This window comes from Brachyhypopomus gauderio, unplaced genomic scaffold (assembly GCF_052324685.1).
Source record: "Brachyhypopomus gauderio isolate BG-103 unplaced genomic scaffold, BGAUD_0.2 sc94, whole genome shotgun sequence".
Taxonomy (NCBI): Eukaryota; Metazoa; Chordata; class Actinopteri; order Gymnotiformes; family Hypopomidae; genus Brachyhypopomus; species Brachyhypopomus gauderio.
The window spans coordinates 461,582-489,383 of record NW_027506915.1 but is presented as its reverse complement, the minus strand read 5'-3'; the positions used below and the strand labels follow the sequence as shown (position 1 = coordinate 489,383).

Sequence of the window (27,802 nt, the reverse complement as noted above, 5' to 3'; positions counted from 1 at the left end):
AGAACAATTTGAATTGCTTTTTGAGAAAATCTATTGTGATGTCACATAGAGAGAGAGAGAAAGGAAAGGCTGAGTGGCTTTAATTGGTGTTTTTTTTGTCATCATTAACAAGGACATAGACAAAATAATTAATGACAAGGAAGTCACAGGTAGGCAGACGTAAAGCTGGAAGTTCAGCTTAATCCAAAAGCCTGCCTGACGATGAGTGAACGGTGCTCAAGAGCTGACGGTCATGTAAAGTTCAACGCCTGAACAGGGACTTGAACCCTGGACCCTCAGATTAAAAGTCTGATGCTCTACCGACTGAGCTATCCAGGCTACATTTAGCCTTGCTCTGAGATTCAGAACATGTCCAGATATTCTTGACCTCTGACATGGGAAGCATTTGACAGTCTTGACACAAAAAGGTCCACATGTTCTGGTGTGGTCACGAATAACCCACATTCTGGTCTTTCTTCACTCATGAATAACGGCCAGCCAGAACTCATGTAAAAGCCTTCATTCATTAGCATAACATTGCTGTCCCTGATGGTCTAGTGGCTAGGATTCGGCGCTCTCACCGCCGCGGCCCGGGTTCGATTCCCGGTCAGGGAAAACAGAAACTTTTTGCTCATCATGACATTTAAGGCAGTAATATCCTGGAAAAAAAGAAGCTTCCTTCGAACCGGATTTGAACCGGTGGCCTAAGGATTGCTGCTTTAACCTCTACAGTCCTCCGCTCTACCATCTGAGCTACCAAAGGATTCTGACGCACATGCAGCATAGATCCAGAAACAAGGACGTTGACAAAGATACCAGTTCGGTTGTGGCTTTTTCAACTCTTTAAGGTCCACCAAAGAGGAAACCTCACACTGTACCAGTTGGACATGTAGAGCTACCAATACGTATGTCTGTTAACAACATTGGCATGCGTACTGCATTTTGGACACGTGGATGGTAAAAGGCCACGGGTTGGTCCCACCAATGGTTAGAACAATTTGAATTGCTTTTTGAGAAAATCTATTGTGATGTCACATAGAGAGAGAGAGAAAGGAAAGGCTGAGTGGCTTTAATTGGTGTTTTTTTTGTCATCATTAACAAGGACATAGACAAAATAATTAATGACAAGGAAGTCACAGGTAGGCAGACGTAAAGCTGGAAGTTCAGCTTAATCCAAAAGCCTGCCTGACGATGAGTGAACGGTGCTCAAGAGCTGACGGTCATGTAAAGTTCAACGGCTGAACAGGGACTTGAACCCTGGACCCTCAGATTAAAAGTCTGATGCTCTACCGACTGAGCTATCCAGGCTACGTTTAGCCTTGCTCTGTGATTCAGAACATGTCCAGATATTCTTGACCTCTGACATGGGAAGCATTTGACAGTCTTGACACAAAAAGGTCCACATGTTCTGGTGTGGTCACGAATAACCCACATTCTGGTCTTTCTTCACTCATGAATAACGGCCAGCCAGAACTCATGTAAAAGCCTTCATTCATTAGCATAACATTGCTGTCCCTGATGGTCTAGTGGCTAGGATTCGGCGCTCTCACCGCCGCGGCCCGGGTTCGATTCCCGGTCAGGGAAAACAGAAACTTTTTGCTCATCATGACATTAAAGGCAGTAATATCCTGGAAAAAAAGAAGCTTCCTTCGAACCGGATTTGAACCGGTGGCCTAAGGATTGCTGCTTTAACCTCTACAGTCCTCCGCTCTACCATCTGAGCTACCGAAGGATTCTGACGCACATGCAGCATAGATCCAGAAACAAGGACGTTGACAAAGATACCAGTTCGGTTGTGGCTTTTTCAACTCTTTAAGGTCCACCAAAGAGGAAACCTCACACTGTACCAGTTGGACATGTAGAGCTACCAACACGTATGTCTGTTAACAACATTGGCATGCATACTGCATTTTGGACACGTGGATGGTAAAAGGCCACGGGTTGGTCCCACCAATGGTTAGAACAATTTGAATTGCTTTTTGAGAAAATCTATTGTGATGTCACATAGAGAGAGAGAGAAAGGAAAGGCTGAGTGGCTTTAATTGGTGTTTTTTTTTGTCATCATTAACAAGGACATAGACAAAAGAATTAATGACAAGGAAGTCACAGGTAGGCAGACGTAAAGCTGGAAGTTCAGCTTAATCCAAAAGCCTGCCTGACGATGACTGAACGGTGCTCAAGAGCTGACGGTCATGTAAAGTTCAACGCCTGAACAGGGACTTGAACCCTGGACCCTCAGATTAAAAGTTTGATGCTCTACCGACTGAGCTATCCAGGCTACGTTTAGCCTTGCTCTGTGATTCAGAACATGTCCAGATATTCTTGACCTCTGACATGGGAAGCATTTGACAGTCTTGACACAAAAAGGTCCACATGTTCTGGTGTGGTCACGAATAACCCACATTCTGGTCTTTCTTCACTCATGAATAACGGCCAGCCAGAACTCATGTAAAGGCCTTCATCCATTAGCATAACATAGCTGTCCCTGATGGTCTAGTGGCTAGGATTCGGCGCTCTCACCGCCGCGGCCCGGGTTCGATTCCCGGTCAGGGAAAACAGAAAACTTTTTGCTCATCATGACATTAAGGGCAGTAATATCCTGGAAAAAAAGAAGCTTCCTTCGAACCGGATTTGAACCGGTCGCCTAAGGATTGCTGCTTTAACCTCTACAGTCCTCCGCTCTACCATCTGAGCTACCGAAGGATTCTGACGCACATGCAGCATAGATCCAGAAACAAGGACGTTGACAAAGATACCAGTTCGGTTGTGGCTTTTTCAACTCTTTAAGGTCCACCAAAGAGGAAACCTCACACTGTACCAGTTGGACATGTAGAGCTACCAACACGTATGTCTGTTAACAACATTGGCATGCGTACTGCATTTTGGACACGTGGATGGTAAAAGGCCACGGGTTGGTCCCACCAATGGTTAGAACAATTTGAATTGCTTTTTGAGAAAATCTATTGTGATGTCACATAGAGAGAGAGAGAAAGGAAAGGCTGAGTGGCTTTAATTGTTTTTTTTGTCATCATTAACAAGGACATAGACAAAATAATTAATGACAAGGAAGTCACAGGTAGGCAGACGTAAAGCTGGAAGTTCAGCTTAATCCAAAAGCCTGCCTGACGATGACTGAACGGTGCTCAAGAGCTGACGGTCATGTAAAGTTCAACGCCTGAACAGGGACTTGAACCCTGGACCCTCAGATTAAAAGTCTGATGCTCTACCGACTGAGCTATCCAGGCTACGTTTAGCCTTGCTCTGTGATTCAGAACATGTCCAGATATTCTTGACCTCTGACATGGGAAGCATTTGACAGTCTTGACACAAAAAGGTCCACATGTTCTGGTGTGGTCACGAATAACCCACATTCTGGTCTTTCTTCACTCATGAATAACGGCCAGCCAGAACTCATGTAAAGGCCTTCATCCATTAGCATAACATCGCTGTCCCTGATGGTCTAGTGGCTAGGATTCGGCGCTCTCACCGCCGCGGCCCGGGTTCGATTCCCGGTCAGGGAAAACAGAAACTTTTTGCTCATCATGACATTTAAGGCAGTAATATCCTGGAAAAAAAGAAGCTTCCTTCGAACCGGATTTGAACCGGTGGCCTAAGGATTGCTGCTTTAACCTCTACAGTCCTCCGCTCTACCATCTGAGCTACCGAAGGATTCTGACGCACATGCAGCATAGATCCAGAAACAAGGACGTTGACAAAGATACCAGTTCGGTTGTGGCTTTTTCAACTCTTTAAGGTCCACCAAAGAGGAAACCTCACACTGTACCAGTTGGACATGTAGAGCTACCAACACGTATGTCTGTTAACAACATTGGCATGCGTACTGCATTTTGGACACGTGGATGGTAAAAGGCCACGGGTTGGTCCCACCAATGGTTAGAACAATTTGAATTGCTTTTTGAGAAAATCTATTGTGATGTCACATAGAGAGAGAGAGAAAGGAAAGGCTGAGTGGCTTTAATTGTTGTTTTTTTTGTCATCATTAACAAGGACATAGACAAAATAATTAATGACAAGGAAGTCACAGGTAGGCAGACGTAAAGCTGGAAGTTCAGCTTAATCCAAAAGCCTGCCTGACGATGAGTGAACGGTGCTCAAGAGCTGACGGTCATGTAAAGTTCAACGCCTGAACAGGGACTTGAACCCTGGACCCTCAGATTAAAAGTCTGATGCTCTACCGACTGAGCTATCCAGGCTACGTTTAGCCTTGCTCTGTGATTCAGAACATGTCCAGATATTCTTGACCTCTGACATGGGAAGCATTTGACAGTCTTGACACAAAAAGGTCCACATGTTCTGGTGTGGTCACGAATAACCCACATTCTGGTCTTTCTTCACTCATGAATAACGGCCAGCCAGAACTCATGTAAAGGCCTTCATCCATTAGCATAACATCGCTGTCCCTGATGGTCTAGTGGCTAGGATTCGGCGCTCTCACCGCCGCGGCCCGGGTTCGATTCCCGGTCAGGGAAAACAGAAAACTTTTTGCTCATCATGACATTAAAGGCAGTAATATCCTGGAAAAAAAAGAAGCTTCCTTCGAACCGAATTTGAACCGGTGGCCTAAGGATTGCTGCTTTAACCTCTACAGTCCTCCGCTCTACCATCTGAGCTACCGAAGGATTCTGACGCACATGCAGCATAGATCCAGAAACAAGGACGTTGACAAAGATACCAGTTCGGTTGTGGCTTTTTCAACTCTTTAAGGTCCACCAAAGAGGAAACCTCACACTGTACCAGTTGGACATGTAGAGCTACCAACACGTATGTCTGTTAACAACATTGGCATGCATACTGCATTTTGGACACGTGGATGGTAAAAGGCCACGGGTTGGTCCCACCAATGGTTAGAACAATTTGAATTGCTTTTTGAGAAAATCTATTGTGATGTCACATAGAGAGAGAGAGAAAGGAAAGGCTGAGTGGCTTTAATTGGTGTTTTTTTTTGTCATCATTAACAAGGACATAGACAAAAGAATTAATGACAAGGAAGTCACAGGTAGGCAGACGTAAAGCTGGAAGTTCAGCTTAATCCAAAAGCCTGCCTGACGATGACTGAACGGTGCTCAAGAGCTGACGGTCATGTAAAGTTCAACGCCTGAACAGGGACTTGAACCCTGGACCCTCAGATTAAAAGTTTGATGCTCTACCGACTGAGCTATCCAGGCTACGTTTAGCCTTGCTCTGTGATTCAGAACATGTCCAGATATTCTTGACCTCTGACATGGGAAGCATTTGACAGTCTTGACACAAAAAGGTCCACATGTTCTGGTGTGGTCACGAATAACCCACATTCTGGTCTTTCTTCACTCATGAATAACGGCCAGCCAGAACTCATGTAAAGGCCTTCATCCATTAGCATAACATAGCTGTCCCTGATGGTCTAGTGGCTAGGATTCGGCGCTCTCACCGCCGCGGCCCGGGTTCGATTCCCGGTCAGGGAAAACAGAAAACTTTTTGCTCATCATGACATTAAGGGCAGTAATATCCTGGAAAAAAAGAAGCTTCCTTCGAACCGGATTTGAACCGGTCGCCTAAGGATTGCTGCTTTAACCTCTACAGTCCTCCGCTCTACCATCTGAGCTACCGAAGGATTCTGACGCACATGCAGCATAGATCCAGAAACAAGGACGTTGACAAAGATACCAGTTCGGTTGTGGCTTTTTCAACTCTTTAAGGTCCACCAAAGAGGAAACCTCACACTGTACCAGTTGGACATGTAGAGCTACCAACACGTATGTCTGTTAACAACATTGGCATGCGTACTGCATTTTGGACACGTGGATGGTAAAAGGCCACGGGTTGGTCCCACCAATGGTTAGAACAATTTGAATTGCTTTTTGAGAAAATCTATTGTGATGTCACATAGAGAGAGAGAGAAAGGAAAGGCTGAGTGGCTTTAATTGTTTTTTTTGTCATCATTAACAAGGACATAGACAAAATAATTAATGACAAGGAAGTCACAGGTAGGCAGACGTAAAGCTGGAAGTTCAGCTTAATCCAAAAGCCTGCCTGACGATGACTGAACGGTGCTCAAGAGCTGACGGTCATGTAAAGTTCAACGCCTGAACAGGGACTTGAACCCTGGACCCTCAGATTAAAAGTCTGATGCTCTACCGACTGAGCTATCCAGGCTACGTTTAGCCTTGCTCTGTGATTCAGAACATGTCCAGATATTCTTGACCTCTGACATGGGAAGCATTTGACAGTCTTGACACAAAAAGGTCCACATGTTCTGGTGTGGTCACGAATAACCCACATTCTGGTCTTTCTTCACTCATGAATAACGGCCAGCCAGAACTCATGTAAAGGCCTTCATCCATTAGCATAACATCGCTGTCCCTGATGGTCTAGTGGCTAGGATTCGGCGCTCTCACCGCCGCGGCCCGGGTTCGATTCCCGGTCAGGGAAAACAGAAAACTTTTTGCTCATCATGACATTAAAGGCAGTAATATCCTGGAAAAAAAAGAAGCTTCCTTCGAACCGAATTTGAACCGGTGGCCTAAGGATTGCTGCTTTAACCTCTACAGTCCTCCGCTCTACCATCTGAGCTACCGAAGGATTCTGACGCACATGCAGCATAGATCCAGAAACAAGGACGTTGACAAAGATACCAGTTCGGTTGTGGCTTTTTCAACTCTTTAAGGTCCACCAAAGAGGAAACCTCACACTGTACCAGTTGGACATGTAGAGCTACCAACACGTATGTCTGTTAACAACATTGGCATGCGTACTGCATTTTGGACACGTGGATGGTAAAAGGCCACGGGTTGGTCCCACCAATGGTTAGAACAATTTGAATTGCTTTTTGAGAAAATCTATTGTGATGTCACATAGAGAGAGAGAGAAAGGAAAGGCTGAGTGGCTTTAATTGGTGTTTTTTTTTGTCATCATTAACAAGGACATAGACAAAAGAATTAATGACAAGGAAGTCACAGGTAGGCAGACGTAAAGCTGGAAGTTCAGCTTAATCCAAAAGCCTGCCTGACGATGACTGAACGGTGCTCAAGAGCTGACGGTCATGTAAAGTTCAACGCCTGAACAGGGACTTGAACCCTGGACCCTCAGATTAAAAGTTTGATGCTCTACCGACTGAGCTATCCAGGCTACGTTTAGCCTTGCTCTGTGATTCAGAACATGTCCAGATATTCTTGACCTCTGACATGGGAAGCATTTGACAGTCTTGACACAAAAAGGTCCACATGTTCTGGTGTGGTCACGAATAACCCACATTCTGGTCTTTCTTCACTCATGAATAACGGCCAGCCAGAACTCATGTAAAGGCCTTCATCCATTAGCATAACATAGCTGTCCCTGATGGTCTAGTGGCTAGGATTCGGTGCTCTCACCGCCGCGGCCCGGGTTCGATTCCCGGTCAGGGAAAACAGAAAACTTTTTGCTCATCATGACATTAAGGGCAGTAATATCCTGGAAAAAAAGAAGCCTCCTTCGAACCGGATTTGAACCGGTCGCCTAAGGATTGCTGCTTTAACCTCTACAGTCCTCCGCTCTACCATCTGAGCTACCGAAGGATTCTGACGCACATGCAGCATAGATCCAGAAACAAGGACGTTGACAAAGATACCAGTTCGGTTGTGGCTTTTTCAACTCTTTAAGGTCCACCAAAGAGGAAACCTCACACTGTACCAGTTGGACATGTAGAGCTACCAACACGTATGTCTGTTAACAACATTGGCATGCGTACTGCATTTTGGACACGTGGATGGTAAAAGGCCACGGGTTGGTCCCACCAATGGTTAGAACAATTTGAATTGCTTTTTGAGAAAATCTATTGTGATGTCACATAGAGAGAGAGAGAAAGGAAAGGCTGAGTGGCTTTAATTGTTTTTTTTGTCATCATTAACAAGGACATAGACAAAATAATTAATGACAAGGAAGTCACAGGTAGGCAGACGTAAAGCTGGAAGTTCAGCTTAATCCAAAAGCCTGCCTGACGATGACTGAACGGTGCTCAAGAGCTGACGGTCATGTAAAGTTCAACGCCTGAACAGGGACTTGAACCCTGGACCCTCAGATTAAAAGTCTGATGCTCTACCGACTGAGCTATCCAGGCTACGTTTAGCCTTGCTCTGTGATTCAGAACATGTCCAGATATTCTTGACCTCTGACATGGGAAGCATTTGACAGTCTTGACACAAAAAGGTCCACATGTTCTGGTGTGGTCACGAATAACCCACATTCTGGTCTTTCTTCACTCATGAATAACGGCCAGCCAGAACTCATGTAAAGGCCTTCATCCATTAGCATAACATCTCTGTCCCTGATGGTCTAGTGGCTAGGATTCGGCGCTCTCACCGCCGCGGCCCGGGTTCGATTCCCGGTCAGGGAAAACAGAAAACTTTTTGCTCATCATGACATTAAAGGCAGTAATATCCTGGAAAAAAAAGAAGCTTCCTTCGAACCGAATTTGAACCGGTGGCCTAAGGATTGCTGCTTTAACCTCTACAGTCCTCCGCTCTACCATCTGAGCTACCGAAGGATTCTGACGCACATGCAGCATAGATCCAGAAACAAGGACGTTGACAAAGATACCAGTTCGGTTGTGGCTTTTTCAACTCTTTAAGGTCCACCAAAGAGGAAACCTCACACTGTACCAGTTGGACATGTAGAGCTACCAACACGTATGTCTGTTAACAACATTGGCATGCGTACTGCATTTTGGACACGTGGATGGTAAAAGGCCACGGGTTGGTCCCACCAATGGTTAGAACAATTTGAATTGCTTTTTGAGAAAATCTATTGTGATGTCACATAGAGAGAGAGAGAAAGGAAAGGCTGAGTGGCTTTAATTGGTGTTTTTTTTTGTCATCATTAACAAGGACATAGACAAAAGAATTAATGACAAGGAAGTCACAGGTAGGCAGACGTAAAGCTGGAAGTTCAGCTTAATCCAAAAGCCTGCCTGACGATGACTGAACGGTGCTCAAGAGCTGACGGTCATGTAAAGTTCAACGCCTGAACAGGGACTTGAACCCTGGACCCTCAGATTAAAAGTTTGATGCTCTACCGACTGAGCTATCCAGGCTACGTTTAGCCTTGCTCTGTGATTCAGAACATGTCCAGATATTCTTGACCTCTGACATGGGAAGCATTTGACAGTCTTGACACAAAAAGGTCCACATGTTCTGGTGTGGTCACGAATAACCCACATTCTGGTCTTTCTTCACTCATGAATAACGGCCAGCCAGAACTCATGTAAAGGCCTTCATCCATTAGCATAACATAGCTGTCCCTGATGGTCTAGTGGCTAGGATTCGGTGCTCTCACCGCCGCGGCCCGGGTTTGATTCCCGGTCAGGGAAAACAGAAAACTTTTTGCTCATCATGACATTAAGGGCAGTAATATCCTGGAAAAAAAGAAGCCTCCTTCGAACCGGATTTGAACCGGTCGCCTAAGGATTGCTGCTTTAACCTCTACAGTCCTCCGCTCTACCATCTGAGCTACCGAAGGATTCTGACGCACATGCAGCATAGATCCAGAAACAAGGACGTTGACAAAGATACCAGTTCGGTTGTGGCTTTTTCAACTCTTTAAGGTCCACCAAAGAGGAAACCTCACACTGTACCAGTTGGACATGTAGAGCTACCAACACGTATGTCTGTTAACAACATTGGCATGCGTACTGCATTTTGGACACGTGGATGGTAAAAGGCCACGGGTTGGTCCCACCAATGGTTAGAACAATTTGAATTGCTTTTTGAGAAAATCTATTGTGATGTCACATAGAGAGAGAGAGAAAGGAAAGGCTGAGTGGCTTTAATTGTTTTTTTTGTCATCATTAACAAGGACATAGACAAAATAATTAATGACAAGGAAGTCACAGGTAGGCAGACGTAAAGCTGGAAGTTCAGCTTAATCCAAAAGCCTGCCTGACGATGACTGAACGGTGCTCAAGAGCTGACGGTCATGTAAAGTTCAACGCCTGAACAGGGACTTGAACCCTGGACCCTCAGATTAAAAGTCTGATGCTCTACCGACTGAGCTATCCAGGCTACGTTTAGCCTTGCTCTGTGATTCAGAACATGTCCAGATATTCTTGACCTCTGACATGGGAAGCATTTGACAGTCTTGACACAAAAAGGTCCACATGTTCTGGTGTGGTCACGAATAACCCACATTCTGGTCTTTCTTCACTCATGAATAACGGCCAGCCAGAACTCATGTAAAGGCCTTCATCCATTAGCATAACATCGCTGTCCCTGATGGTCTAGTGGCTAGGATTCGGCGCTCTCACCGCCGCGGCCCGGGTTCGATTCCCGGTCAGGGAAAACAGAAAACTTTTTGCTCATCATGACATTAAAGGCAGTAATATCCTGGAAAAAAAAGAAGCTTCCTTCGAACCGAATTTGAACCGGTGGCCTAAGGATTGCTGCTTTAACCTCTACAGTCCTCCGCTCTACCATCTGAGCTACCGAAGGATTCTGACGCACATGCAGCATAGATCCAGAAACAAGGACGTTGACAAAGATACCAGTTCGGTTGTGGCTTTTTCAACTCTTTAAGGTCCACCAAAGAGGAAACCTCACACTGTACCAGTTGGACATGTAGAGCTACCAACACGTATGTCTGTTAACAACATTGGCATGCGTACTGCATTTTGGACACGTGGATGGTAAAAGGCCACGGGTTGGTCCCACCAATGGTTAGAACAATTTGAATTGCTTTTTGAGAAAATCTATTGTGATGTCACATAGAGAGAGAGAGAAAGGAAAGGCTGAGTGGCTTTAATTGGTGTTTTTTTTTGTCATCATTAACAAGGACATAGACAAAAGAATTAATGACAAGGAAGTCACAGGTAGGCAGACGTAAAGCTGGAAGTTCAGCTTAATCCAAAAGCCTGCCTGACGATGACTGAACGGTGCTCAAGAGCTGACGGTCATGTAAAGTTCAACGCCTGAACAGGGACTTGAACCCTGGACCCTCAGATTAAAAGTTTGATGCTCTACCGACTGAGCTATCCAGGCTACGTTTAGCCTTGCTCTGTGATTCAGAACATGTCCAGATATTCTTGACCTCTGACATGGGAAGCATTTGACAGTCTTGACACAAAAAGGTCCACATGTTCTGGTGTGGTCACGAATAACCCACATTCTGGTCTTTCTTCACTCATGAATAACGGCCAGCCAGAACTCATGTAAAGGCCTTCATCCATTAGCATAACATAGCTGTCCCTGATGGTCTAGTGGCTAGGATTCGGCGCTCTCACCGCCGCGGCCCGGGTTCGATTCCCGGTCAGGGAAAACAGAAAACTTTTTGCTCATCATGACATTAAAGGCAGTAATATCCTGGAAAAAAAGAAGCTTCCTTCGAACCGGATTTGAACCGGTGGCCTAAGGATTGCTGCTTTAACCTCTACAGTCCTCCGCTCTACCATCTGAGCTACCGAAGGATTCTGACGCACATGCAGCATAGATCCAGAAACAAGGACGTTGACAAAGATACCAGTTCGGTTGTGGCTTTTTCAACTCTTTAAGGTCCACCAAAGAGGAAACCTCACACTGTACCAGTTGGACATGTAGAGCTACCAACACGTATGTCTGTTAACAACATTGGCATGCGTACTGCATTTTGGACACGTGGATGGTAAAAGGCCACGGGTTGGTCCCACCAATGGTTAGAACAATTTGAATTGCTTTTTGAGAAAATCTATTGTGATGTCACATAGAGAGAGAGAGAAAGGAAAGGCTGAGTGGCTTTAATTGTTTTTTTTGTCATCATTAACAAGGACATAGACAAAAGAATTAATGACAAGGAAGTCACAGGTAGGCAGACGTAAAGCTGGAAGTTCAGCTTAATCCAAAAGCCTGCCTGACGATGACTGAACGGTGCTCAAGAGCTGACGGTCATGTAAAGTTCAACGCCTGAACAGGGACTTGAACCCTGGACCCTCAGATTAAAAGTCTGATGCTCTACCGACTGAGCTATCCAGGCTACGTTTAGCCTTGCTCTGTGATTCAGAACATGTCCAGATATTCTTGACCTCTGACATGGGAAGCATTTGACAGTCTTGACACAAAAAGGTCCACATGTTCTGGTGTGGTCACGAATAACCCACATTCTGGTCTTTCTTCACTCATGAATAACGGCCAGCCAGAACTCATGTAAAGGCCTTCATCCATTAGCATAACATCGCTGTCCCTGATGGTCTAGTGGCTAGGATTCGGCGCTCTCACCGCCGCGGCCCGGGTTCGATTCCCGGTCAGGGAAAACAGAAAACTTTTTGCTCATCATGACATTAAAGGCAGTAATATCCTGGAAAAAAAAGAAGCTTCCTTCGAACCGAATTTGAACCGGTGGCCTAAGGATTGCTGCTTTAACCTCTACAGTCCTCCGCTCTACCATCTGAGCTACCGAAGGATTCTGACGCACATGCAGCATAGATCCAGAAACAAGGACGTTGACAAAGATACCAGTTCGGTTGTGGCTTTTTCAACTCTTTAAGGTCCACCAAAGAGGAAACCTCACACTGTACCAGTTGGACATGTAGAGCTACCAACACGTATGTCTGTTAACAACATTGGCATGCGTACTGCATTTTGGACACGTGGATGGTAAAAGGCCACGGGTTGGTCCCACCAATGGTTAGAACAATTTGAATTGCTTTTTGAGAAAATCTATTGTGATGTCACATAGAGAGAGAGAGAAAGGAAAGGCTGAGTGGCTTTAATTGTTTTTTTTGTCATCATTAACAAGGACATAGACAAAAGAATTAATGACAAGGAAGTCACAGGTAGGCAGACGTAAAGCTGGAAGTTCAGCTTAATCCAAAAGCCTGCCTGACGATGACTGAACGGTGCTCAAGAGCTGACGGTCATGTAAAGTTCAACGCCTGAACAGGGACTTGAACCCTGGACCCTCAGATTAAAAGTCTGATGCTCTACCGACTGAGCTATCCAGGCTACGTTTAGCCTTGCTCTGTGATTCAGAACATGTCCAGATATTCTTGACCTCTGACATGGGAAGCATTTGACAGTCTTGACACAAAAAGGTCCACATGTTCTGGTGTGGTCACGAATAACCCACATTCTGGTCTTTCTTCACTCATGAATAACGGCCAGCCAGAACTCATGTAAAGGCCTTCATCCATTAGCATAACATCGCTGTCCCTGATGGTCTAGTGGCTAGGATTCGGCGCTCTCACCGCCGCGGCCCGGGTTCGATTCCCGGTCAGGGAAAACAGAAAACTTTTTGCTCATCATGACATTAAAGGCAGTAATATCCTGGAAAAAAAAGAAGCTTCCTTCGAACCGAATTTGAACCGGTGGCCTAAGGATTGCTGCTTTAACCTCTACAGTCCTCCGCTCTACCATCTGAGCTACCGAAGGATTCTGACGCACATGCAGCATAGATCCAGAAACAAGGACGTTGACAAAGATACCAGTTCGGTTGTGGCTTTTTCAACTCTTTAAGGTCCACCAAAGAGGAAACCTCACACTGTACCAGTTGGACATGTAGAGCTACCAACACGTATGTCTGTTAACAACATTGGCATGCGTACTGCATTTTGGACACGTGGATGGTAAAAGGCCACGGGTTGGTCCCACCAATGGTTAGAACAATTTGAATTGCTTTTTGAGAAAATCTATTGTGATGTCACATAGAGAGAGAGAGAAAGGAAAGGCTGAGTGGCTTTAATTGTTTTTTTTGTCATCATTAACAAGGACATAGACAAAATAATTAATGACAAGGAAGTCACAGGTAGGCAGACGTAAAGCTGGAAGTTCAGCTTAATCCAAAAGCCTGCCTGACGATGACTGAACGGTGCTCAAGAGCTGACGGTCATGTAAAGTTCAACGCCTGAACAGGGACTTGAACCCTGGACCCTCAGATTAAAAGTCTGATGCTCTACCGACTGAGCTATCCAGGCTACGTTTAGCCTTGCTCTGTGATTCAGAACATGTCCAGATATTCTTGACCTCTGACATGGGAAGCATTTGACAGTCTTGACACAAAAAGGTCCACATGTTCTGGTGTGGTCACGAATAACCCACATTCTGGTCTTTCTTCACTCATGAATAACGGCCAGCCAGAACTCATGTAAAGGCCTTCATCCATTAGCATAACATCGCTGTCCCTGATGGTCTAGTGGCTAGGATTCGGCGCTCTCACCGCCGCGGCCCGGGTTCGATTCCCGGTCAGGGAAAACAGAAAACTTTTTGCTCATCATGACATTAAAGGCAGTAATATCCTGGAAAAAAAAGAAGCTTCCTTCGAACCGAATTTGAACCGGTGGCCTAAGGATTGCTGCTTTAACCTCTACAGTCCTCCGCTCTACCATCTGAGCTACCGAAGGATTCTGACGCACATGCAGCATAGATCCAGAAACAAGGACGTTGACAAAGATACCAGTTCGGTTGTGGCTTTTTCAACTCTTTAAGGTCCACCAAAGAGGAAACCTCACACTGTACCAGTTGGACATGTAGAGCTACCAACACGTATGTCTGTTAACAACATTGGCATGCGTACTGCATTTTGGACACGTGGATGGTAAAAGGCCACGGGTTGGTCCCACCAATGGTTAGAACAATTTGAATTGCTTTTTGAGAAAATCTATTGTGATGTCACATAGAGAGAGAGAGAAAGGAAAGGCTGAGTGGCTTTAATTGGTGTTTTTTTTTGTCATCATTAACAAGGACATAGACAAAAGAATTAATGACAAGGAAGTCACAGGTAGGCAGACGTAAAGCTGGAAGTTCAGCTTAATCCAAAAGCCTGCCTGACGATGACTGAACGGTGCTCAAGAGCTGACGGTCATGTAAAGTTCAACGCCTGAACAGGGACTTGAACCCTGGACCCTCAGATTAAAAGTTTGATGCTCTACCGACTGAGCTATCCAGGCTACGTTTAGCCTTGCTCTGTGATTCAGAACATGTCCAGATATTCTTGACCTCTGACATGGGAAGCATTTGACAGTCTTGACACAAAAAGGTCCACATGTTCTGGTGTGGTCACGAATAACCCACATTCTGGTCTTTCTTCACTCATGAATAACGGCCAGCCAGAACTCATGTAAAGGCCTTCATCCATTAGCATAACATAGCTGTCCCTGATGGTCTAGTGGCTAGGATTCGGTGCTCTCACCGCCGCGGCCCGGGTTCGATTCCCGGTCAGGGAAAACAGAAAACTTTTTGCTCATCATGACATTAAGGGCAGTAATATCCTGGAAAAAAAGAAGCCTCCTTCGAACCGGATTTGAACCGGTCGCCTAAGGATTGCTGCTTTAACCTCTACAGTCCTCCGCTCTACCATCTGAGCTACCGAAGGATTCTGACGCACATGCAGCATAGATCCAGAAACAAGGACGTTGACAAAGATACCAGTTCGGTTGTGGCTTTTTCAACTCTTTAAGGTCCACCAAAGAGGAAACCTCACACTGTACCAGTTGGACATGTAGAGCTACCAACACGTATGTCTGTTAACAACATTGGCATGCGTACTGCATTTTGGACACGTGGATGGTAAAAGGCCACGGGTTGGTCCCACCAATGGTTAGAACAATTTGAATTGCTTTTTGAGAAAATCTATTGTGATGTCACATAGAGAGAGAGAGAAAGGAAAGGCTGAGTGGCTTTAATTGTTTTTTTTGTCATCATTAACAAGGACATAGACAAAATAATTAATGACAAGGAAGTCACAGGTAGGCAGACGTAAAGCTGGAAGTTCAGCTTAATCCATAAGCCTGCCTGACGATGACTGAACGGTGCTCAAGAGCTGACGGTCATGTAAAGTTCAACGCCTGAACAGGGACTTGAACCCTGGACCCTCAGATTAAAAGTCTGATGCTCTACCGACTGAGCTATCCAGGCTACGTTTAGCCTTGCTCTGTGATTCAGAACATGTCCAGATATTCTTGACCTCTGACATGGGAAGCATTTGACAGTCTTGACACAAAAAGGTCCACATGTTCTGGTGTGGTCACGAATAACCCACATTCTGGTCTTTCTTCACTCATGAATAACGGCCAGCCAGAACTCATGTAAAGGCCTTCATCCATTAGCATAACATCGCTGTCCCTGATGGTCTAGTGGCTAGGATTCTGCGCTCTCACCGCCGCGGCCCGGGTTCGATTCCCGGTCAGGGAAAACAGAAAACTTTTTGCTCATCATGACATTAAAGGCAGTAATATCCTGGAAAAAAAAGAAGCTTCCTTCGAACCGAATTTGAACCGGTGGCCTAAGGATTGCTGCTTTAACCTCTACAGTCCTCCGCTCTACCATCTGAGCTACCGAAGGACTCTGACGCACATGCAGCATAGATCCAGAAACAAGGACGTTGACAAAGATACCAGTTCGGTTGTGGCTTTTTCAACTCTTTAAGGTTCACCAAAGAGGAAACCTCACACTGTACCAGTTGGACATGTAGAGCTACCAACACGTATGTCTGTTAACAACATTGGCATGCGTACTGCATTTTGGACACGTGGATGGTAAAAGGCCACGGGTTGGTCCCACCAATGGTTAGAACAATTTGAATTGCTTTTTGAGAAAATCTATTGTGATGTCACATAGAGAGAGAGAGAAAGGAAAGGCTGAGTGGCTTTAATTGGTGTTTTTTTTTGTCATCATTAACAAGGACATAGACAAAAGAATTAATGACAAGGAAGTCACAGGTAGGCAGACGTAAAGCTGGAAGTTCAGCTTAATCCAAAAGCCTGCCTGACGATGACTGAACGGTGCTCAAGAGCTGACGGTCATGTAAAGTTCAACGCCTGAACAGGGACTTGAACCCTGGACCCTCAGATTAAAAGTTTGATGCTCTACCGACTGAGCTATCCAGGATACGTTTAGCCTTGCTCTGTGATTCAGAACATGTCCAGATATTCTTGACCTCTGACATGGGAAGCATTTGACAGTCTTGACACAAAAAGGTCCACATGTTCTGGTGTGGTCACGAATAACCCACATTCTGGTCTTTCTTCACTCATGAATAACGGCCAGCCAGAACTCATGTAAAGGCCTTCATCCATTAGCATAACATAGCTGTCCCTGATGGTCTAGTGGCTAGGATTCGGCGCTCTCACCGCCGCGGCCCGCGTTCGATTCCCGGTCAGGGAAAACAGAAAACTTTTTGCTCATCATGACATTAAAGGCAGTAATATCCTGGAAAAAAAGAAGCTTCCTTCGAACCGGATTTGAACCGGTGGCCTAAGGATTGCTGCTTTAACCTCTACAGTCCTCCGCTCTACCATCTGAGCTACCGAAGGATTCTGACGCACATGCAGCATAGATCCAGAAACAAGGACGTTGACAAAGATACCAGTTCGGTTGTGGCTTTTTCAACTCTTTAAGGTCCACCAAAGAGGAAACCTCACACTGTACCAGTTGGACATGTAGAGCTACCAACACGTATGTCTGTTAACAACATTGGCATGCGTACTGCATTTTGGACACGTGGATGGTAAAAGGCCACGGGTTGGTCCCACCAATGGTTAGAACAATTTGAATTGCTTTTTGAGAAAATCTATTGTGATGTCACATAGAGAGAGAGAGAAAGGAAAGGCTGAGTGGCTTTAATTGGTGTTTTTTTGTCATCATTAACAAGGACATAGACAAAAGAATTAATGACAAGGAAGTCACAGGTAGGCAGACGTAAAGCTGGAAGTTCAGCTTAATCCAAAATCCTGCCTGACGATGAGTGAACGGTGCTCAAGAGCTGACGGTCATGTAAAGTTCAACGCCTGAACAGGGACTTGAACCCTGGACCCTCAGATTAAAAGTCTGATGCTCTACCGACTGAGCTATCCAGGATACGTTTAGCCTTGCTCTGTGATTCAGAACATGTCCAGATATTCTTGACCTCTGACATGGGAAGCATTTGACAGTCTTGACACAAAAAGGTCCACATGTTCTGGTGTGGTCACGAATAACCCACATTCTGGTCTTTCTTCACTCATGAATAACGGCCAGCCAGAACTCATGTAAAGGCCTTCATCCATTAGCATAACATCGCTGTCCCTGATGGTCTAGTGGCTAGGATTCGGCGCTCTCACCGCCGCGGCCCGGGTTCGATTCCCGGTCAGGGAAAACAGAAAACTTTTTGCTCATCATGACATTAAAGGCAGTAATATCCTGGAAAAAAAAGAAGCTTCCTTCGAACCGGATTTGAACCGGTGGCCTAAGGATTGCTGCTTTAACCTCTACAGTCCTCCGCTCTACCATCTGAGCTACCGAAGGATTCTGACGCACATGCAGCATAGATCCAGAAACAAGGACGTTGACAAAGATACCAGTTCGGTTGTGGCTTTTTCAACTCTTTAAGGTCCACCAAAGAGGAAACCTCACACTGTACCAGTTGGACATGTAGAGCTACCAACACGTATGTCTGTTAACAACATTGGCATGCGTACTGCATTTTGGACACGTGGATGGTAAAAGGCCACGGGTTGGTCCCACCAATGGTTAGAACAATTTGAATTGCTTTTTGAGAAAATCTATTGTGATGTCACATAGAGAGAGAGAGAAAGGAAAGGCTGAGTGGCTTTAATTGGTGTTTTTTTTTGTCATCATTAACAAGGACATAGACAAAAGAATTAATGACAAGGAAGTCACAGGTAGGCAGACATAAAGCTGGAAGTTCAGCTTAATCCAAAAGCCTGCCTGACGATGAGTGAACGGTGCTCAAGAGCTGACGGTCATGTAAAGTTCAACACCTGAACAGGGACTTGAACCCTGGACCCTCAGATTAAAAGTCTGATGCTCTACCGACTGAGCTATCCAGGCTACGTTTAGCCTTGCTCTGTGATTCAGAACATGTCCAGATATTCTTGACCTCTGACATGGGAAGCATTTGACAGTCTTGACACAAAAAGGTCCACATGTTCTGGTGTGGTCACGAATAACCCACATTCTGGTCTTTCTTCACTCATGAATAACGGCCAGCCAGAACTCATGTAAAGGCCTTCATCCATTAGCATAACATCGCTGTCCCTGATGGTCTAGTGGCTAGGATTCGGCGCTCTCACCGCCGCGGCCCGGGTTCGATTCCCGGTCAGGGAAAACAGAAAACTTTTTGCTCATCATGACATTAAAGGCAGTAATATCCTGGAAAAAAAAGAAGCTTCCTTCGAACCGGATTTGAACCGGTGGCCTAAGGATTGCTGCTTTGACCTCTACAGTCCTCCGCTCTACCATCTGAGCTACCAAAGGATTCTGACACACATGCAGCATAGATCCAGAAACAAGGACGTTGACAAAGATACCAGTTCGGTTGTGGCTTTTTCAACTCTTTAAGGTCCACCAAAGAGGAAACCTCACACTGTACCAGTTGGACATGTAGAGCTACCAACACGTATGTCTGTTAACAACATTGGCATGCGTACTGCATTTTGGACAGGTGGATGGTAAAAGGCCACGGGTTGGTCCCACCAATGGTTAGAACAATTTGAATTGCTTTTTGAGAAAATCTATTGTGATGTCACATAGAGAGAGAGAGAAAGGAAAGGCTGAGTGGCTTTAATTGGTGTTTTTTTTGTCATCATTAACAAGGACATAGACAAAAGAATTAATGACAAGGAAGTCACAGGTAGGCAGACGTAAAGCTGGAAGTTCAGCTTAATCCAAAAGCCTGCCTGACGATGAGTGAACGGTGCTCAAGAGCTGACGGTCATGTAAAGTTCAACGCCTGAACAGGGACTTGAACCCTGGACCCTCAGATTAAAAGTCTGATGCTCTACCGACTGAGCTATCCAGGCTACGTTTAGCCTTGCTCTGTGATTCAGAACATGTCCAGATATTCTTGACCTCTGACATGGGAAGCATTTGACAGTCTTGACACAAAAAGGTCCACATGTTCTGGTGTGGTCACGAATAACCCACATTCTGGTCTTTCTTCACTCATGAATAACGGCCAGCCAGAACTCATGTAAAGGCCTTCATCCATTAGCATAACATAGCTGTCCCTGATGGTTTAGTGGCTAGGATTCGGCGCTCTCACCGCCGCGGCCCGGGTTCGATTCCCGGTCAGGGAAAACAGAAAACTTTTTGCTCATCATGACATTAAAGGCAGTAATATCCTGGAAAAAAAAGAAGCTTCCTTCGAACCGAATTTGAACCGGTGGCCTAAGGATTGCTGCTTTAACCTCTACAGTCCTCCGCTCTACCATCTGAGCTACCGAAGGACTCTGACGCACATGCAGCATAGATCCAGAAACAAGGACGTTGACAAAGATACCAGTTCGGTTGTGGCTTTTTCAACTCTTTAAGGTCCACCAAAGAGGAAACCTCACACTGTACCAGTTGGACATGTAGAGCTACCAACACGTATGTCTGTTAACAACATTGGCATGCGTACTGCATTTTGGACACGTGGATGGTAAAAGGCCACGGGTTGGTCCCACCAATGGTTAGAACAATTTGAATTGCTTTTTGAGAAAATCTATTGTGATGTCACATAGAGAGAGAGAGAAAGGAAAGGCTGAGTGGCTTTAATTGGTGTTTTTTTTTGTCATCATTAACAAGGACATAGACAAAAGAATTAATGACAAGGAAGTCACAGGTAGGCAGACGTAAAGCTGGAAGTTCAGCTTAATCCAAAAGCCTGCCTGACGATGACTGAACGGTGCTCAAGAGCTGACGGTCATGTAAAGTTCAACGCCTGAACAGGGACTTGAACCCTGGACCCTCAGATTAAAAGTTTGATGCTCTACCGACTGAGCTATCCAGGATACGTTTAGCCTTGCTCTGTGATTCAGAACATGTCCAGATATTCTTGACCTCTGACATGGGAAGCATTTGACAGTCTTGACACAAAAAGGTCCACATGTTCTGGTGTGGTCACGAATAACCCACATTCTGGTCTTTCTTCACTCATGAATAACGGCCAGCCAGAACTCATGTAAAGGCCTTCATCCATTAGCATAACATAGCTGTCCCTGATGGTCTAGTGGCTAGGATTCGGCGCTCTCACCGCCGCGGCCCGCGTTCGATTCCCGGTCAGGGAAAACAGAAAACTTTTTGCTCATCATGACATTAAAGGCAGTAATATCCTGGAAAAAAAGAAGCTTCCTTCGAACCGGATTTGAACCGGTGGCCTAAGGATTGCTGCTTTAACCTCTACAGTCCTCCGCTCTACCATCTGAGCTACCGAAGGATTCTGACGCACATGCAGCATAGATCCAGAAACAAGGACGTTGACAAAGATACCAGTTCGGTTGTGGCTTTTTCAACTCTTTAAGGTCCACCAAAGAGGAAACCTCACACTGTACCAGTTGGACATGTAGAGCTACCAACACGTATGTCTGTTAACAACATTGGCATGCGTACTGCATTTTGGACACGTGGATGGTAAAAGGCCACGGGTTGGTCCCACCAATGGTTAGAACAATTTGAATTGCTTTTTGAGAAAATCTATTGTGATGTCACATAGAGAGAGAGAGAAAGGAAAGGCTGAGTGGCTTTAATTGGTGTTTTTTTGTCATCATTAACAAGGACATAGACAAAAGAATTAATGACAAGGAAGTCACAGGTAGGCAGACGTAAAGCTGGAAGTTCAGCTTAATCCAAAATCCTGCCTGACGATGAGTGAACGGTGCTCAAGAGCTGACGGTCATGTAAAGTTCAACGCCTGAACAGGGACTTGAACCCTGGACCCTCAGATTAAAAGTCTGATGCTCTACCGACTGAGCTATCCAGGATACGTTTAGCCTTGCTCTGTGATTCAGAACATGTCCAGATATTCTTGACCTCTGACATGGGAAGCATTTGACAGTCTTGACACAAAAAGGTCCACATGTTCTGGTGTGGTCACGAATAACCCACATTCTGGTCTTTCTTCACTCATGAATAACGGCCAGCCAGAACTCATGTAAAGGCCTTCATCCATTAGCATAACATCGCTGTCCCTGATGGTCTAGTGGCTAGGATTCGGCGCTCTCACCGCCGCGGCCCGGGTTCGATTCCCGGTCAGGGAAAACAGAAAACTTTTTGCTCATCATGACATTAAAGGCAGTAATATCCTGGAAAAAAAAGAAGCTTCCTTCGAACCGGATTTGAACCGGTGGCCTAAGGATTGCTGCTTTAACCTCTACAGTCCTCCGCTCTACCATCTGAGCTACCGAAGGATTCTGACGCACATGCAGCATAGATCCAGAAACAAGGACGTTGACAAAGATACCAGTTCGGTTGTGGCTTTTTCAACTCTTTAAGGTCCACCAAAGAGGAAACCTCACACTGTACCAGTTGGACATGTAGAGCTACCAACACGTATGTCTGTTAACAACATTGGCATGCGTACTGCATTTTGGACACGTGGATGGTAAAAGGCCACGGGTTGGTCCCACCAATGGTTAGAACAATTTGAATTGCTTTTTGAGAAAATCTATTGTGATGTCACATAGAGAGAGAGAGAAAGGAAAGGCTGAGTGGCTTTAATTGGTGTTTTTTTTTGTCATCATTAACAAGGACATAGACAAAAGAATTAATGACAAGGAAGTCACAGGTAGGCAGACATAAAGCTGGAAGTTCAGCTTAATCCAAAAGCCTGCCTGACGATGACTGAACGGTGCTCAAGAGCTGACGGTCATGTAAAGTTCAACGCCTGAACAGGGACTTGAACCCTGGACCCTCAGATTAAAAGTTTGATGCTCTACCGACTGAGCTATCCAGGCTACGTTTAGCCTTGCTCTGTGATTCAGAACATGTCCAGATATTCTTGACCTCTGACATGGGAAGCATTTGACAGTCTTGACACAAAAAGGTCCACATGTTCTGGTGTGGTCACGAATAACCCACATTCTGGTCTTTCTTCACTCATGAATAATGGCCAGCCAGAACTCATGTAAAGGCCTTCATCCATTAGCATAACATAGCTGTCCCTGATGGTCTAGTGGCTAGGATTCGGCGCTCTCACCGCCGCGGCCCGGGTTCGATTCCCGGTCAGGGAAAACAGAAAACTTTTTGCTCATCATGACATTAAAGGCAGTAATATCCTGGAAAAAAAGAAGCTTCCTTCGAACCGGATTTGAACCGGTGGCCTAAGGATTGCTGCTTTAACCTCTACAGTCCTCCGCTCTACCATCTGAGCTACCGAAGGATTCTGACGCACATGCAGCATAGATCCAGAAACAAGGACGTTGACAAAGATACCAGTTCGGTTGTGGCTTTTTCAACTCTTTAAGGTCCACCAAAGAGGAAACCTCACACTGTACCAGTTGGACATGTAGAGCTACCAACACGTATGTCTGTTAACAACATTGGCATGCGTACTGCATTTTGGACACGTGGATGGTAAAAGGCCACGGGTTGGTCCCACCAATGGTTAGAACAATTTGAATTGCTTTTTGAGAAAATCTATTGTGATGTCACATAGAGAGAGAGAGAAAGGAAAGGCTGAGTGGCTTTAATTGGTGTTTTTTTGTCATCATTAACAAGGACATAGACAAAAGAATTAATGACAAGGAAGTCACAGGTAGGCAGACGTAAAGCTGGAAGTTCAGCTTAATCCAAAAGCCTGCCTGACGATGAATGAACGGTGCTCAAGAGCTGACGGTCATGTAAAGTTCAATGCCTGAACAGGGACTTGAACCCTGGACCCTCAGATTAAAAGTCTGATGCTCTACCAACTGAGCTATCCAGGCTACGTTTAGCCTTGCTCTGTGATTCAGAACATGTCCAGATATTCTTGACCTCTGACATGGGAAGCATTTGACAGTCTTGACACAAAAAGGTCCACATGTTCTGGTGTGGTCACGAATAACCCACATTCTGGTCTTTCTTCACTCATGAATAACGGCCAGCCAGAACTCATGTAAAGGCCTTCATCCATTAGCATAACATTGCTGTCCCTGATGGTCTAGTGGCTAGGATTCGGCGCTCTCACCGCCGCGGCCCGGGTTCGATTCCCGGTCAGGGAAAACAGAAAACTTTTTGCTCATCATGACATTAAAGGCAGTAATATCCTGGAAAAAAAAGAAGCTTCCTTCGAACCGGATTTGAACCGGTGGCCTAAGGATTGCTGCTTTAACCTCTACAGTCCTCCGCTCTACCATCTGAGCTACCGAAGGATTCTGACGCACATGCAGCATAGATCCAGAAACAAGGACGTTGACAAAGATACCAGTTCGGTTGTGGCTTTTTCAACTCTTTAAGGTCCACCAAAGAGGAAACCTCACACTGTACCAGTTGGACATGTAGAGCTACCAACACGTATGTCTGTTAACAACATTGGCATGCGTACTGCATTTTGGACACGTGGATGGTAAAAGGCCACGGGTTGGTCCCACCAATGGTTAGAACAATTTGAATTGCTTTTTGAGAAAATCTATTGTGATGTCACATAGAGAGAGAGAGAAAGGAAAGGCTGAGTGGCTTTAATTGGTGTTTTTTTGTCATCATTAACAAGGACATAGACAAAAGAATTAATGACAAGGAAGTCACAGGTAGGCAGACGTAAAGCTGGAAGTTCAGCTTAATCCAAAAGCCTGCCTGACGATGAGTGAACGGTGCTCAAGAGCTGACGGTCATGTAAAGTTCAACACCTGAACAGGGACTTGAACCCTGGACCCTCAGATTAAAAGTCTGATGCTCTACCGACTGAGCTATCCAGGCTACGTTTAGCCTTGCTCTGTGATTCAGAACATGTCCAGATATTCTTGACCTCTGACATGGGAAGCATTTGACAGTCTTGACACAAAAAGGTCCACATGTTCTGGTGTGGTCACGAATAACCCACATTCTGGTCTTTCTTCACTCATGAATAACGGCCAGCCAGAACTCATGTAAAGGCCTTCATCCATTAGCATAACATTGCTGTCCCTGATGGTCTAGTGGCTAGGATTCGGCGCTCTCACCGCCGCGGCCCGGGTTCGATTCCCGGTCAGGGAAAACAGAAAACTTTTTGCTCATCATGACATTAAAGGCAGTAATATCCTGGAAAAAAAAGAAGCTTCCTTCGAACCGGATTTGAACCGGTGGCCTAAGGATTGCTGCTTTAACCTCTACAGTCCTCCGCTCTACCATCTGAGCTACCGAAGGATTCTGACGCACATGCAGCATAGATCCAGAAACAAGGACGTTGACAAAGATACCAGTTCGGTTGTGGCTTTTTCAACTCTTTAAGGTCCACCAAAGAGGAAACCTCACACTGTACCAGTTGGACATGTAGAGCTACCAACACGTATGTCTGTTAACAACATTGGCATGCGTACTGCATTTTGGACACGTGGATGGTAAAAGGCCACGGGTTGGTCCCACCAATGGTTAGAACAATTTGAATTGCTTTTTGAGAAAATCTATTGTGATGTCACATAGAGAGAGAGAGAAAGGAAAGGCTGAGTGGCTTTAATTGGTGTTTTTTTGTCATCATTAACAAGGACATAGACAAAAGAATTAATGACAAGGAAGTCACAGGTAGGCAGACGTAAAGCTGGAAGTTCAGCTTAATCCAAAAGCCTGCCTGACGATGAGTGAACGGTGCTCAAGAGCTGACGGTCATGTAAAGTTCAACACCTGAACAGGGACTTGAACCCTGGACCCTCAGATTAAAAGTCTGATGCTCTACCGACTGAGCTATCCAGGCTACGTTTAGCCTTGCTCTGTGATTCAGAACATGTCCAGATATTCTTGACCTCTGACATGGGAAGCATTTGACAGTCTTGACACAAAAAGGTCCACATGTTCTGGTGTGGTCACGAATAACCCACATTCTGGTCTTTCTTCACTCATGAATAACGGCCAGCCAGAACTCATGTAAAGGCCTTCATCCATTAGCATAACATCGCTGTCCCTGATGGTCTAGTGGCTAGGATTCGGCGCTCTCACCGCCGCGGCCCGGGTTCGATTCCCGGTCAGGGAAAACAGAAAACTTTTTGCTCATCATGACATTAAAGGCAGTAATATCCTGGAAAAAAAAGAAGCTTCCTTCGAACCGGATTTGAACCGGTGGCCTAAGGATTGCTGCTTTGACCTCTACAGTCCTCCGCTCTACCATCTGAGCTACCAAAGGATTCTGACACACATGCAGCATAGATCCAGAAACAAGGACGTTGACAAAGATACCAGTTCGGTTGTGGCTTTTTCAACTCTTTAAGGTCCACCAAAGAGGAAACCTCACACTGTACCAGTTGGACATGTAGAGCTACCAACACGTATGTCTGTTAACAACATTGGCATGCGTACTGCATTTTGGACAGGTGGATGGTAAAAGGCCACGGGTTGGTCCCACCAATGGTTAGAACAATTTGAATTGCTTTTTGAGAAAATCTATTGTGATGTCACATAGAGAGAGAGAGAAAGGAAAGGCTGAGTGGCTTTAATTGGTGTTTTTTTTGTCATCATTAACAAGGACATAGACAAAAGAATTAATGACAAGGAAGTCACAGGTAGGCAGACGTAAAGCTGGAAGTTCAGCTTAATCCAAAAGCCTGCCTGACGATGAGTGAACGGTGCTCAAGAGCTGACGGTCATGTAAAGTTCAACGCCTGAACAGGGACTTGAACCCTGGACCCTCAGATTAAAAGTCTGATGCTCTACCGACTGAGCTATCCAGGCTACGTTTAGCCTTGCTCTGTGATTCAGAACATGTCCAGATATTCTTGACCTCTGACATGGGAAGCATTTGACAGTCTTGACACAAAAAGGTCCACATGTTCTGGTGTGGTCACGAATAACCCACATTCTGGTCTTTCTTCACTCATGAATAACGGCCAGCCAGAACTCATGTAAAGGCCTTCATCCATTAGCATAACATAGCTGTCCCTGATGGTTTAGTGGCTAGGATTCGGCGCTCTCACCGCCGCGGCCCGGGTTCGATTCCCGGTCAGGGAAAACAGAAAACTTTTTGCTCATCATGACATTAAAGGCAGTAATATCCTGGAAAAAAAGAAGCTTCCTTCGAACCGGATTTGAACCGGTGGCCTAAGGATTGCTGCTTTAACCTCTACAGTCCTCCGCTCTACCATCTGAGCTACCGAAGGATTCTGACGCACATGCAGCATAGATCCAGAAACAAGGACGTTGACAAAGATACCAGTTCGGTTGTGGCTTTTTCAACTCTTTAAGGTCCACCAAAGAGGAAACCTCACACTGTACCAGTTGGACATGTAGAGCTACCAACACGTATGTCTGTTAACAACATTGGCATGCGTACTGCATTTTGGACACGTGGATGGTAAAAGGCCACGGGTTGGTCCCACCAATGGTTAGAACAATTTGAATTGCTTTTTGAGAAAATCTATTGTGATGTCACATAGAGAGAGAGAGAAAGGAAAGGCTGAGTGGCTTTAATTGGTGTTTTTTTTTGTCATCATTAACAAGGACATAGACAAAAGAATTAATGACAAGGAAGTCACAGGTAGGCAGACGTAAAGCTGGAAGTTCAGCTTAATCCAAAAGCCTGCCTGACGATGAATGAACGGTGCTCAAGAGCTGACGGTCATGTAAAGTTCAATGCCTGAACAGGGACTTGAACCCTGGACCCTCAGATTAAAAGTCTGATGCTCTACCAACTGAGCTATCCAGGCTACGTTTAGCCTTGCTCTGTGATTCAGAACATGTCCAGATATTCTTGACCTCTGACATGGGAAGCATTTGACAGTCTTGACACAAAAAGGTCCACATGTTCTGGTGTGGTCACGAATAACCCACATTCTGGTCTTTCTTCACTCATGAATAACGGCCAGCCAGAACTCATGTAAAGGCCTTCATCCATTAGCATAACATTGCTGTCCCTGATGGTCTAGTGGCTAGGATTCGGCGCTCTCACCGCCGCGGCCCGGGTTCGATTCCCGGTCAGGGAAAACAGAAAACTTTTTGCTCATCATGACATTAAAGGCAGTAATATCCTGGAAAAA

At 45.3% G+C, this 27,802-nt stretch overlaps 54 non-coding genes across 54 annotated transcripts; 26 read left to right on the top strand and 28 right to left on the bottom strand.

Moving 5' to 3' along the window:
* Positions 1-245: 245 nt before the first annotated feature.
* Positions 246-318, bottom strand: trnak-uuu (transfer RNA lysine (anticodon UUU)). The gene has a single exon. It is a non-coding gene; the product is annotated as a tRNA-Lys (tRNA).
* A 204-nt stretch (positions 319-522) lies between these two features.
* On the top strand, positions 523-594 carry trnae-cuc (transfer RNA glutamic acid (anticodon CUC)). Its single transcript has one exon. It is a non-coding gene; the product is annotated as a tRNA-Glu (tRNA).
* Positions 595-1,491: 897 nt separating this feature from the next.
* On the top strand, positions 1,492-1,563 carry trnae-cuc (transfer RNA glutamic acid (anticodon CUC)). The gene has a single exon. It is a non-coding gene; the product is annotated as a tRNA-Glu (tRNA).
* Positions 1,564-1,624: 61 nt separating this feature from the next.
* Positions 1,625-1,711, bottom strand: trnay-gua (transfer RNA tyrosine (anticodon GUA)). Its single transcript is given in 2 exon segments — positions 1,625-1,660; positions 1,675-1,711. It is a non-coding gene; the product is annotated as a tRNA-Tyr (tRNA).
* Positions 1,712-2,461: 750 nt separating this feature from the next.
* On the top strand, positions 2,462-2,533 carry trnae-cuc (transfer RNA glutamic acid (anticodon CUC)). The gene has a single exon. It is a non-coding gene; the product is annotated as a tRNA-Glu (tRNA).
* A 618-nt stretch (positions 2,534-3,151) lies between these two features.
* On the bottom strand, positions 3,152-3,224 carry trnak-uuu (transfer RNA lysine (anticodon UUU)). Its single transcript has one exon. It is a non-coding gene; the product is annotated as a tRNA-Lys (tRNA).
* A 204-nt stretch (positions 3,225-3,428) lies between these two features.
* On the top strand, positions 3,429-3,500 carry trnae-cuc (transfer RNA glutamic acid (anticodon CUC)). Its single transcript has one exon. It is a non-coding gene; the product is annotated as a tRNA-Glu (tRNA).
* A 61-nt stretch (positions 3,501-3,561) lies between these two features.
* On the bottom strand, positions 3,562-3,648 carry trnay-gua (transfer RNA tyrosine (anticodon GUA)). The gene is given in 2 exon segments: positions 3,562-3,597; positions 3,612-3,648. It is a non-coding gene; the product is annotated as a tRNA-Tyr (tRNA).
* A 472-nt stretch (positions 3,649-4,120) lies between these two features.
* On the bottom strand, positions 4,121-4,193 carry trnak-uuu (transfer RNA lysine (anticodon UUU)). The gene has a single exon. It is a non-coding gene; the product is annotated as a tRNA-Lys (tRNA).
* A 204-nt stretch (positions 4,194-4,397) lies between these two features.
* trnae-cuc (transfer RNA glutamic acid (anticodon CUC)) lies at positions 4,398-4,469 on the top strand. Its single transcript has one exon. It is a non-coding gene; the product is annotated as a tRNA-Glu (tRNA).
* A 900-nt stretch (positions 4,470-5,369) lies between these two features.
* trnae-cuc (transfer RNA glutamic acid (anticodon CUC)) lies at positions 5,370-5,441 on the top strand. Its single transcript has one exon. It is a non-coding gene; the product is annotated as a tRNA-Glu (tRNA).
* A 618-nt stretch (positions 5,442-6,059) lies between these two features.
* On the bottom strand, positions 6,060-6,132 carry trnak-uuu (transfer RNA lysine (anticodon UUU)). Its single transcript has one exon. It is a non-coding gene; the product is annotated as a tRNA-Lys (tRNA).
* A 204-nt stretch (positions 6,133-6,336) lies between these two features.
* Positions 6,337-6,408, top strand: trnae-cuc (transfer RNA glutamic acid (anticodon CUC)). The gene has a single exon. It is a non-coding gene; the product is annotated as a tRNA-Glu (tRNA).
* A 900-nt stretch (positions 6,409-7,308) lies between these two features.
* On the top strand, positions 7,309-7,380 carry trnae-cuc (transfer RNA glutamic acid (anticodon CUC)). The gene has a single exon. It is a non-coding gene; the product is annotated as a tRNA-Glu (tRNA).
* Positions 7,381-7,998: 618 nt separating this feature from the next.
* On the bottom strand, positions 7,999-8,071 carry trnak-uuu (transfer RNA lysine (anticodon UUU)). Its single transcript has one exon. It is a non-coding gene; the product is annotated as a tRNA-Lys (tRNA).
* A 204-nt stretch (positions 8,072-8,275) lies between these two features.
* trnae-cuc (transfer RNA glutamic acid (anticodon CUC)) lies at positions 8,276-8,347 on the top strand. Its single transcript has one exon. It is a non-coding gene; the product is annotated as a tRNA-Glu (tRNA).
* Positions 8,348-9,937: 1,590 nt separating this feature from the next.
* Positions 9,938-10,010, bottom strand: trnak-uuu (transfer RNA lysine (anticodon UUU)). Its single transcript has one exon. It is a non-coding gene; the product is annotated as a tRNA-Lys (tRNA).
* Positions 10,011-10,214: 204 nt separating this feature from the next.
* On the top strand, positions 10,215-10,286 carry trnae-cuc (transfer RNA glutamic acid (anticodon CUC)). Its single transcript has one exon. It is a non-coding gene; the product is annotated as a tRNA-Glu (tRNA).
* A 900-nt stretch (positions 10,287-11,186) lies between these two features.
* trnae-cuc (transfer RNA glutamic acid (anticodon CUC)) lies at positions 11,187-11,258 on the top strand. The gene has a single exon. It is a non-coding gene; the product is annotated as a tRNA-Glu (tRNA).
* Positions 11,259-11,320: 62 nt separating this feature from the next.
* On the bottom strand, positions 11,321-11,407 carry trnay-gua (transfer RNA tyrosine (anticodon GUA)). The gene is given in 2 exon segments: positions 11,321-11,356; positions 11,371-11,407. It is a non-coding gene; the product is annotated as a tRNA-Tyr (tRNA).
* A 469-nt stretch (positions 11,408-11,876) lies between these two features.
* trnak-uuu (transfer RNA lysine (anticodon UUU)) lies at positions 11,877-11,949 on the bottom strand. The gene has a single exon. It is a non-coding gene; the product is annotated as a tRNA-Lys (tRNA).
* Positions 11,950-12,153: 204 nt separating this feature from the next.
* trnae-cuc (transfer RNA glutamic acid (anticodon CUC)) lies at positions 12,154-12,225 on the top strand. The gene has a single exon. It is a non-coding gene; the product is annotated as a tRNA-Glu (tRNA).
* Positions 12,226-12,844: 619 nt separating this feature from the next.
* trnak-uuu (transfer RNA lysine (anticodon UUU)) lies at positions 12,845-12,917 on the bottom strand. The gene has a single exon. It is a non-coding gene; the product is annotated as a tRNA-Lys (tRNA).
* Positions 12,918-13,121: 204 nt separating this feature from the next.
* On the top strand, positions 13,122-13,193 carry trnae-cuc (transfer RNA glutamic acid (anticodon CUC)). The gene has a single exon. It is a non-coding gene; the product is annotated as a tRNA-Glu (tRNA).
* Positions 13,194-13,812: 619 nt separating this feature from the next.
* On the bottom strand, positions 13,813-13,885 carry trnak-uuu (transfer RNA lysine (anticodon UUU)). The gene has a single exon. It is a non-coding gene; the product is annotated as a tRNA-Lys (tRNA).
* A 204-nt stretch (positions 13,886-14,089) lies between these two features.
* trnae-cuc (transfer RNA glutamic acid (anticodon CUC)) lies at positions 14,090-14,161 on the top strand. Its single transcript has one exon. It is a non-coding gene; the product is annotated as a tRNA-Glu (tRNA).
* A 900-nt stretch (positions 14,162-15,061) lies between these two features.
* trnae-cuc (transfer RNA glutamic acid (anticodon CUC)) lies at positions 15,062-15,133 on the top strand. The gene has a single exon. It is a non-coding gene; the product is annotated as a tRNA-Glu (tRNA).
* Positions 15,134-15,751: 618 nt separating this feature from the next.
* trnak-uuu (transfer RNA lysine (anticodon UUU)) lies at positions 15,752-15,824 on the bottom strand. Its single transcript has one exon. It is a non-coding gene; the product is annotated as a tRNA-Lys (tRNA).
* A 204-nt stretch (positions 15,825-16,028) lies between these two features.
* Positions 16,029-16,100, top strand: trnae-cuc (transfer RNA glutamic acid (anticodon CUC)). Its single transcript has one exon. It is a non-coding gene; the product is annotated as a tRNA-Glu (tRNA).
* Positions 16,101-17,134: 1,034 nt separating this feature from the next.
* trnay-gua (transfer RNA tyrosine (anticodon GUA)) lies at positions 17,135-17,221 on the bottom strand. The gene is given in 2 exon segments: positions 17,135-17,170; positions 17,185-17,221. It is a non-coding gene; the product is annotated as a tRNA-Tyr (tRNA).
* Positions 17,222-17,969: 748 nt separating this feature from the next.
* Positions 17,970-18,041, top strand: trnae-cuc (transfer RNA glutamic acid (anticodon CUC)). The gene has a single exon. It is a non-coding gene; the product is annotated as a tRNA-Glu (tRNA).
* A 63-nt stretch (positions 18,042-18,104) lies between these two features.
* On the bottom strand, positions 18,105-18,191 carry trnay-gua (transfer RNA tyrosine (anticodon GUA)). The gene is given in 2 exon segments: positions 18,105-18,140; positions 18,155-18,191. It is a non-coding gene; the product is annotated as a tRNA-Tyr (tRNA).
* A 473-nt stretch (positions 18,192-18,664) lies between these two features.
* Positions 18,665-18,737, bottom strand: trnak-uuu (transfer RNA lysine (anticodon UUU)). Its single transcript has one exon. It is a non-coding gene; the product is annotated as a tRNA-Lys (tRNA).
* A 204-nt stretch (positions 18,738-18,941) lies between these two features.
* On the top strand, positions 18,942-19,013 carry trnae-cuc (transfer RNA glutamic acid (anticodon CUC)). The gene has a single exon. It is a non-coding gene; the product is annotated as a tRNA-Glu (tRNA).
* Positions 19,014-19,635: 622 nt separating this feature from the next.
* On the bottom strand, positions 19,636-19,708 carry trnak-uuu (transfer RNA lysine (anticodon UUU)). The gene has a single exon. It is a non-coding gene; the product is annotated as a tRNA-Lys (tRNA).
* A 204-nt stretch (positions 19,709-19,912) lies between these two features.
* On the top strand, positions 19,913-19,984 carry trnae-cuc (transfer RNA glutamic acid (anticodon CUC)). The gene has a single exon. It is a non-coding gene; the product is annotated as a tRNA-Glu (tRNA).
* Positions 19,985-21,018: 1,034 nt separating this feature from the next.
* On the bottom strand, positions 21,019-21,105 carry trnay-gua (transfer RNA tyrosine (anticodon GUA)). The gene is given in 2 exon segments: positions 21,019-21,054; positions 21,069-21,105. It is a non-coding gene; the product is annotated as a tRNA-Tyr (tRNA).
* Positions 21,106-21,853: 748 nt separating this feature from the next.
* Positions 21,854-21,925, top strand: trnae-cuc (transfer RNA glutamic acid (anticodon CUC)). Its single transcript has one exon. It is a non-coding gene; the product is annotated as a tRNA-Glu (tRNA).
* A 63-nt stretch (positions 21,926-21,988) lies between these two features.
* On the bottom strand, positions 21,989-22,075 carry trnay-gua (transfer RNA tyrosine (anticodon GUA)). The gene is given in 2 exon segments: positions 21,989-22,024; positions 22,039-22,075. It is a non-coding gene; the product is annotated as a tRNA-Tyr (tRNA).
* A 750-nt stretch (positions 22,076-22,825) lies between these two features.
* On the top strand, positions 22,826-22,897 carry trnae-cuc (transfer RNA glutamic acid (anticodon CUC)). The gene has a single exon. It is a non-coding gene; the product is annotated as a tRNA-Glu (tRNA).
* A 62-nt stretch (positions 22,898-22,959) lies between these two features.
* trnay-gua (transfer RNA tyrosine (anticodon GUA)) lies at positions 22,960-23,046 on the bottom strand. Its single transcript is given in 2 exon segments — positions 22,960-22,995; positions 23,010-23,046. It is a non-coding gene; the product is annotated as a tRNA-Tyr (tRNA).
* A 471-nt stretch (positions 23,047-23,517) lies between these two features.
* On the bottom strand, positions 23,518-23,590 carry trnak-uuu (transfer RNA lysine (anticodon UUU)). Its single transcript has one exon. It is a non-coding gene; the product is annotated as a tRNA-Lys (tRNA).
* Positions 23,591-23,794: 204 nt separating this feature from the next.
* On the top strand, positions 23,795-23,866 carry trnae-cuc (transfer RNA glutamic acid (anticodon CUC)). The gene has a single exon. It is a non-coding gene; the product is annotated as a tRNA-Glu (tRNA).
* A 63-nt stretch (positions 23,867-23,929) lies between these two features.
* Positions 23,930-24,016, bottom strand: trnay-gua (transfer RNA tyrosine (anticodon GUA)). Its single transcript is given in 2 exon segments — positions 23,930-23,965; positions 23,980-24,016. It is a non-coding gene; the product is annotated as a tRNA-Tyr (tRNA).
* Positions 24,017-24,487: 471 nt separating this feature from the next.
* trnak-uuu (transfer RNA lysine (anticodon UUU)) lies at positions 24,488-24,560 on the bottom strand. The gene has a single exon. It is a non-coding gene; the product is annotated as a tRNA-Lys (tRNA).
* A 204-nt stretch (positions 24,561-24,764) lies between these two features.
* On the top strand, positions 24,765-24,836 carry trnae-cuc (transfer RNA glutamic acid (anticodon CUC)). The gene has a single exon. It is a non-coding gene; the product is annotated as a tRNA-Glu (tRNA).
* Positions 24,837-24,899: 63 nt separating this feature from the next.
* On the bottom strand, positions 24,900-24,986 carry trnay-gua (transfer RNA tyrosine (anticodon GUA)). The gene is given in 2 exon segments: positions 24,900-24,935; positions 24,950-24,986. It is a non-coding gene; the product is annotated as a tRNA-Tyr (tRNA).
* Positions 24,987-25,457: 471 nt separating this feature from the next.
* Positions 25,458-25,530, bottom strand: trnak-uuu (transfer RNA lysine (anticodon UUU)). Its single transcript has one exon. It is a non-coding gene; the product is annotated as a tRNA-Lys (tRNA).
* A 204-nt stretch (positions 25,531-25,734) lies between these two features.
* trnae-cuc (transfer RNA glutamic acid (anticodon CUC)) lies at positions 25,735-25,806 on the top strand. The gene has a single exon. It is a non-coding gene; the product is annotated as a tRNA-Glu (tRNA).
* A 622-nt stretch (positions 25,807-26,428) lies between these two features.
* trnak-uuu (transfer RNA lysine (anticodon UUU)) lies at positions 26,429-26,501 on the bottom strand. The gene has a single exon. It is a non-coding gene; the product is annotated as a tRNA-Lys (tRNA).
* Positions 26,502-26,705: 204 nt separating this feature from the next.
* Positions 26,706-26,777, top strand: trnae-cuc (transfer RNA glutamic acid (anticodon CUC)). The gene has a single exon. It is a non-coding gene; the product is annotated as a tRNA-Glu (tRNA).
* Positions 26,778-26,839: 62 nt separating this feature from the next.
* On the bottom strand, positions 26,840-26,926 carry trnay-gua (transfer RNA tyrosine (anticodon GUA)). The gene is given in 2 exon segments: positions 26,840-26,875; positions 26,890-26,926. It is a non-coding gene; the product is annotated as a tRNA-Tyr (tRNA).
* Positions 26,927-27,399: 473 nt separating this feature from the next.
* Positions 27,400-27,472, bottom strand: trnak-uuu (transfer RNA lysine (anticodon UUU)). Its single transcript has one exon. It is a non-coding gene; the product is annotated as a tRNA-Lys (tRNA).
* Positions 27,473-27,676: 204 nt separating this feature from the next.
* Positions 27,677-27,748, top strand: trnae-cuc (transfer RNA glutamic acid (anticodon CUC)). The gene has a single exon. It is a non-coding gene; the product is annotated as a tRNA-Glu (tRNA).
* The last annotated feature ends 54 nt before the right edge of the window (positions 27,749-27,802 follow it).